We start from the raw sequence: 7,579 nt of genomic DNA on the forward strand, positions 1-7,579 counted from the left end.
TTTTTCCTCTTCCTTCTGCTCCTGGAACCTCTCTTTCTGCTCTTTAACCCTTTACCAGGTGGTAAGTGCAGTCTGTTTTGCTTTAAAGCACTAGCATTTGACTTGTTTTTTTCTGTTTAAAAAAAAAAAAAAGGCATTTTGTTTGTCTGGATTCCTGTCATTGTGCAGTGTCCTTCACTCCTTGGCAACCCATTAGCAGGTGATCTGAGTCACAAGAAATTTTCCTTGTGCAAAGCAGCCTCCCCAAGCTGCAGGGTACCTGGAGCTGTGTGACTTCCTCTTTCACCCGTTGTTTTGTTGAAGATGCTGTCATGATATTGCATATCGCTCATTTTTTTTATTTCTCGTTGTAATATTGTATGTGTGTTTCAGTGTTTTCCTCTGCCACAGAGTGGGAAATTCCTCAGATTAGGAGAGGGGGAGATTGATGTGTTTTGGTGAAGGGTTGATTGTCTACAGTAGTGCCTTCACAGTGGGCTCCTCCATTCCAGCAGTGACCATCACATACACTGAGACTGAGCCTCAAAGTAATGAGACTGGCTTTAAAACATGAGATTTGCATGTGATCACACTGGAGTTCAGATTTAGTACTGCTAACTTACTACTGCTGGTACACTCAGATCCAAACTGTCCAGGAAAAGAGATGCTCCATTTTTATAGAATTACATCATTCCTGCTGTTTAAAACCCAGCAGTCACCAGCAAGGATTGCAAACCTTACAATATAAATCAGGTTGTTGCAACTCTGTACCATGCTTTCATGCTATTTGAGCTCCAGGAGATCTCACAACAAAACACTCTTTTGCACCATCTTTGTCCCTCAGATGCAAAGCTTTGGGATGTCTCTTTTTCGATGCGCTTTTTTTCTCCTTGTTCAGAACAGCTGGCCACCCAAAGATAGTGACAAATTAACACCTATGCATCACCAGCACTTAGGTTGTATTTTGTTGTAGAGTACCAAGTACTTTGCCAAAGCCTAGCTCCTAGAGTCACCTTGTGATGTGACAAGCCTTCCATTCAAAAAGCAAACCAGCCACTGGAAAAAACATGAAAATGAGATCCTTTGCAGGTCCTAACCCCACAGCCTAACCCCACATTAGTCTTACAAACCCTGTGATATTCTCCTTTAAGCCAAGCTTATGATTTGGTGCTAGAAATACTGTTGTATTAGTAGTGCATTGAGAGCTGAAGAGCTTTAAGGTACAAGCAACTGCTGAAGCCACCTACAGAGTGGCACCATTCTGCCCAGAGCAGCTTTGTGTGGTCCAGCAGTCATCAGTACCCAGAGCCGCAGGATCATTTTCTTCAGGTCGATTTTGATTCTGCAGCCTGAAACAGACTCTCTGTCAAATTCTTTAGCCCAGTGAGACCAACAGCCCTTACCTCATGCTGAAGCATAAGTTTAGCTTCTGTTGTTTGTGTTATTCCTCTTTTCCCTTCCCCTGCCCTTTACCTTCCCCCTTCTTTTTTCACAGATGAGTATTTGGGAGAGGTCAAGAAAGCCCAAGTAAAAGCAGGGTGTTCTCAGGGCAAGGTGCTCATGCTGGAGAGCTCACAGGAGATGCACTCCACTCACCACTCTGTAGCTGTTTGATGCCTAGGGCCTCCAGCTCAAATGTTTTAACACCTTAAGAGAGAGGGCTGTAAGGAGCAGCCCAGTCAGCCACCCTCCATGGCTTCTGGCACCCAGCAAGCTGCTCCTCCTCCTGGGGCTTTTCCCAGTGTGCACTCAGTGTTCCCTCACCTATCTGTACCTGCCCAGCTTCCCGATGCCATGACTTTTCAAGAGCCAAATAACACAGCCCAGACACAGACACTACCCACAGACACTACAGCCCAGTGTCTTTCAAAGGTTGGAAGAGATGACCTGGACACTGCAGTTGCCTTGGATGAGTCAGCTGTGGCACAGAAGAAGCAAGATCCCAGCTGTAAACACAGGAATTGAACGGAGTTAATCAGCCCTGTGTACCACACTGTTGGACCAACCTGATCTTTCCCAATTCATTCTTACACACTCTTAACCACTGTAGTGTTGTTGTCTCTGCATCCGTCCATTCCCATCCACCGCACCCATCTATCTCTGCCCACCCATTGCTTTACCCATCCTACCCATTCATCTGACTTTCTATCACTTATCTATTTTAGCCACTGTTCACTCACTCTTCCTCCATCTAAGCACATCACAGTGCCAAGTGATCGCCTCACAGTGATTTCTTATACTTTGTTGCATGGCCTGGAGCAAGTTAAGATGGGATGAAATCTTTTCTGCCAGGAGGACATATCAAAAATAGTGGCTATGTGGCACCATGAAGCAGCTTTGCTGGCTTATTTTTAGTGATATGTGACCAGTGTATCATAAAAAAAGCAAAATGCCTCCATCTATTTGTCTGACCAGAAATTAGAAAACACATCTCCCTACTCAAGGGACATAGAACATCAGAACACTGATGTTTGAAGTGTGCAGTTGCTTCCCTGGAAGATTATGTAAACACATGGTGGTCATGCTGTTGGATTCAGCAGGATCTTGAATGGCCCAATGCATAGGAAGGCAGCCCACTTTGCCCTCATGGTATCCCCTTCTGGAATTGTTCCTGGGATTCCCCATACTTGCTAAATACAACTGTAATATGTGGAAGCTAAGATATTGCTGATGTGAGGTTGTATTGCGTCTGAACCACCACAGCAACCTGTGCACAATCCTTCTGACAGCAGCCTGGGTCCTGACCCTGGTTCTGCAGTGCTTTGACAGCTTGGTCCAACAAGCTGATTCACAGCGTTAGCATCCTTGTTGGAGCTTTCTCATCACCTCTTCTGGTTGTCAAAGGAAGGGTATGACTTCATCTTCCCTGGATGCTCAGCAATTAGCTGCTTTTTCACAGCGCTGCTGCTATCTCAGTTTGGGCTCTGAGATCTTCTCATGCAGGAGAAAGAGCCAGGTTTGGTACTTCAAGGTCTCAGGCAGCATCCCTTCCTCACTTCCAACCTTCCTCCATCCTGCAGATTCATTGCTGTGGCTTTTACATGCTCACTCACCCTGTTCACTAGCCAGCGAGTACACAAACTTCCCCTCCCCTGCTGAAGAAACGCAGCATGTCTGCAGTCTTCCCTGCAGGTTCCTGTGTCTGGATCCCTCACAGAGCTCAGGATTGCGGGAGCAGCCAGCTATGAGGTCCAGTTTTGGGCAATAGCCCATAAGATGGCTGATCCTCATGCTGCACCACGCTGTGCCGTCTGCAGTCCCCAGGCACTGCAGATTCATTACAGTACTTTATTCCTCTTTTTCCTGATCTCCGGGATGCCAGTTCATCTGGAGCTGGCATCAACAGGAGGCATAATTAAAGAGTTTCAGGCAGAGCTGCTTGAAGGCAGCACCAGCTCCCTGTATAGCCAAAGAGTACGCCTGCAGTCACAGATGGCTGATGTGGTGTGTCTGCTGTGGGTTAACCCCAGGGCCTCGCTCTTTGCTGATGCCTTCTCCTGGGGAGAAATCTCTCAGATCTTCTGCTGTGCACATTTGTGGGCAGGGGCTTCTGGTGTTGGTCTCTTTCAAGAGGTTATTTTCTTGCACAGAGGACATACTTTTCTCTATATGGCACCTCCTATATTGTCTGCTGCAGCTTTATTCTCTCCTAGCAAGGCTCTTCTTCCCACTGAATCTCTAAGTGGGGTCCTGGCTCAGCTGCTCTTAGCCCTCCTTCCAGGTCCCTATCAGTACCTTGATGCAGATCCCACCAAGCACCAGGATGGTACTGGGATCCTTAGGACACTGGTGGTACCTTATGTCACCTCTTCTCACTAACTGCTTTGTGCACGCCATGCTCTATCACCACAGGGTCTGTTGGTCTGTTCCTGGGGACTAACTCCAGGGTGCGGAAGCTGCAATATGATGCCATGCTAGAAACACCTGTCCTTTCTTTGTAGTATCCAACTCCTTTTTCTGAACCCTGGAGTACTCACTGACTCCTCCACACCTCTGTTCAGTCTTTTGGAGAGGTCTGGTTGCAAGGGAAGGCAAGGAAAAGAGCCACTTGCCTCCAGCCCCTCAACCCTTGCAAGATGAGAAAGTGACTCACCTGGCTATTGTGAGGAGTAAGGAAAAACAGGTGCTGCAGACTGATATCAGGGATGCCAGATGACCTCACAGCTCCAGCACCAAGCTGCCATTGTGGCATTAGTTGGTAATGAGTGATGATGATGAGTGTTCCAGTCATGAGATTGTCCCAGTATCTGGGCATTGCCCTCACACACCATAGCACGCAAGTTCACATGGTCCCAGTAACTAGATCTCTTTGTAATAGCAACCAAAAATAAGTTTCCATCAAAGACAAGTCATTTCCCAGTGCTGTCTTCAGATGTTGATACTGCAAGCTCACACATTTTCACACATTATAGGCTTTGAGGCCTACCCAAGTTCCACTACTTTAAGAGAGTCTGAGCACTTGCCTTGAATTTTGAGGCATAGATTCTGTACCAAGGCCAACCTGGAGGCCAGAGATTAGATGAGATCACTTAGAGAGTTTGGAGCAAGAGCTGGAATTGTTTTCAGATGTTTTATCTCCATCATTATAAAAAGAAATTTGAAACGTTTGAATGTTGTTGAATGTGAGGAAAGAAATCAAAAAGCCCAATAGAAAGTCAGAGCAGAAGGCCCCCTTCTAGCTTTGAGCTCCTATATATAAAATATTTCTTTAAAAAACAGTCTCACTGAAGTCAAAACTTTCCAGAAGTTTAATAAGCTGCTTCTTTGCCTTGCAGAATATTGGCAAAAAGATGTCGTGTCAGCAGTTCATAACAAACCTCGATGGGCTCAACGATGGGAAGGACTTTGCAAAGGATTTGCTGAAGGTAATGTGGTACACATTAGACAGTGGGATGCTGATATTATTATTGTAGTGCCACCTAGTCATACTATGACAATCAGTATTTTCCATCATGCATTTATTTTATTAGAAAAACTGTAGCCTAAATGGACACCTTCTGCTAACCTGCAGGGAGCCATCAGAGCTCTGTTCCAAGTTGGTGTTTTATTGAGATTACCCAGGGATTTATCTGCTCTCAGAGTATCCCAGGGGTCCCTTTCCACCATTCTGTGGAATTCTGTGATGCACCAGCCAACATATTGAACAAAACACTCCCCAGAAATATAGCCATCTGGCATAGATACTTTTCTCTGCCTTCCATTCCACGTAATTAAATGTGCTGCTCCAGTGCAACTAGCTGAGTACCAAGGGAGATTGCTCAGACTCTGCAAAGTTTGTATTTTCTCGTTTTGTGTGGTTTAATACCCCCACCACCATCTGCCACAGGTCCATCAGCCTGGTCTGGATTTTACAGTATGGAAGGAAGTTGAAAGGACCAGAGCCACATCAGAGTTGTCACAGTGAGCTTTAGATAAAACCTTTCCCACTATCCTCACCCTAACACCCTCCTATGTATGTTGAAGGCCGCTTCTGCACTTTGATTCCCTAGTTCTTTTCTTCTTTCCCAGTGCACCAGAGGAGTCACTGGAATTGTGCACAGGAAGAATTGGAAAAACTGAACCCCAAAGTTATTTGTCCCTCTCCTGTTCTGAGAGCAGTGCACAAACCCACACTGCCCTGAGCTGAGATATTGGAAGGTGTCTTCATATACCCCAGTTTCTTTTACCAACTTTGCGTAGGCCAGAATTCTCTAGACCCAGTACCCATAATTAGGCAGAAATATCACAGATGGGCTCCTGAGCAAGGATGTCTGCCTTACCTCTCTGCTGCTGACATGTCCAGTCCAATCCCTGGTGTGGCTCACAGACAGAAAGTGGTCTATCAGGACAGCAGTTGTCCTGCTCACTAGCACATACTTCTCCAGGTCGGTTTCCAAGGAATGGTGTCTTTCAGAGAACACGGATAAGGGTGTAGAGGAGGTGATCTCCACAACCCAGGCATGTCTTCCATGAGAGACACAGCTAATACCATGTTCTTGTTGCAGACACTGTATAACTCCATCAAGAATGAGAAGCTGGAGTGGGCCATGTAAGTATATGTTAAGTATTTGAGAGAGTATTTTTCAATGTAGCTGGCAGGTCTTAAATCCTGTTTTTAGCTCCAGAAGTTTCCAGAACGTTTCCTGCCAAGCCCTTAAGCACCAATGTCCCTCATGTAGGCAGGCTGGGTTTATTTCGACAGAAAAGCAGACATGGAGGTTGGTGGCAGTCTGTGGGTGCAGGGTCCATAGGCACAGTGGAAACAAAGGGAATGTCCCCTTTATTTACTGCTACACCCATAAAGTGCCAGGCCCTGTCCAGGTTCCTCAGAGCATGATCTTTGCTCAAGGAGCTCAGGAACTAGGGTTACTTTGATCTCTGAAACCTCCCTTACTTTCTACACCCATTCTTCTATAATTACAGAATTGCTTGGGCTTGAAGGGACCTCAGGAGGTCTGCAGTCCAGCATCTTCTCGAAGTGGGATCAATGCTGAATTCAGAACAGGATGCTCAGGACTTTGTCCAGATGGATCTTGAAAACCTGCAACAGTAGTGATCACACAGAATCCCCTGGGTCCATGAATCAATGCTTAATTATCCCAAGAGGGACTTTTCTTCTTATCCAGTTGAAATCTGTTGTCACTTGCCCTCCTGCCATGTACCATAATGAAGAGCGCAGCTCTGTCTACTCAGTATCCCCCTCAGGTCCTGGAAGGTTGTGATCAGGTCCCCCAAAGCCATCTCTTTTCTAGCAATTCCACTTCCCATAGTCAGTTCTCAAGAGCAAGTGCTCCAGCCTCTGGGAATCCTGGTGGTACTAAACTCCTCAGCTTGTTGACGTCTTCCCTGTCTTTGGGGCCCAGTACTGGTTGCTGTGTCTAGATATGATGTAGTAAGTAGAGGGCAGTGGTCACTTCTCTTAGTCTCCATCCTGTGCTACTGTTTATACAGCCCACAGTGCTCTTGGCTTCTGGTTCTGCCAGGCCATACTGCTGGCCTGGTTCCAGGAACCAGTGGGCCTTTTGTGCAGAGCTGCTCCCCAGTCAGTCAGTGCCAGTCTGTCCTTCTGCAGGACCACTCCAGTGCAGTACTTAGCAGCAGTCTGTGCTGCATTTAGCGAGGCTCCCAGTGAGTGCCCCTGCTCTCCAGAGTATCAACTGCACAACCCACTTTTATGTCATAGTTGATGAGACGCACTCTGTCTCCTCCTCCAAATCATTAATAAAGATAGTAAATGGAATAAATCTGTTCCCCTTCAGCCATACACAGAGAACAGACTCATCTCCTGTTGCCCTGAAAGGTGACAGGTCTGGGAGCAGCCCTCATGGCGGCCTCCAGGGCAGCTTCTTCCCCTTCTGTGCTGCCGCCGTGTGCCTGCAGCACGGCAGGATCCCAGCACAGAGGTGCCGCGTGCTCCCAGCCGCCCGAGGAGAGCCCGTGGCAGACCTGGTCCGCCTTGTCTCCATAGCACCGGGGGACCGAACGGGACCTTCTGTGCCATTTTATCCACTGCCCGATGCTCACCTGGAGAAGTGCCCGGAGGCGGCTCGCTTCTCCCTCCCTCTGAAGCTGCCTGGGCAGAGCTTTGTCCCCCAGGACCCCTGGGCGGGACGTCCCCGCG

This window comes from Meleagris gallopavo, chromosome 15 (assembly GCF_000146605.3).
Source record: "Meleagris gallopavo isolate NT-WF06-2002-E0010 breed Aviagen turkey brand Nicholas breeding stock chromosome 15, Turkey_5.1, whole genome shotgun sequence".
Classification (NCBI taxonomy): Eukaryota; Metazoa; Chordata; class Aves; order Galliformes; family Phasianidae; genus Meleagris; species Meleagris gallopavo.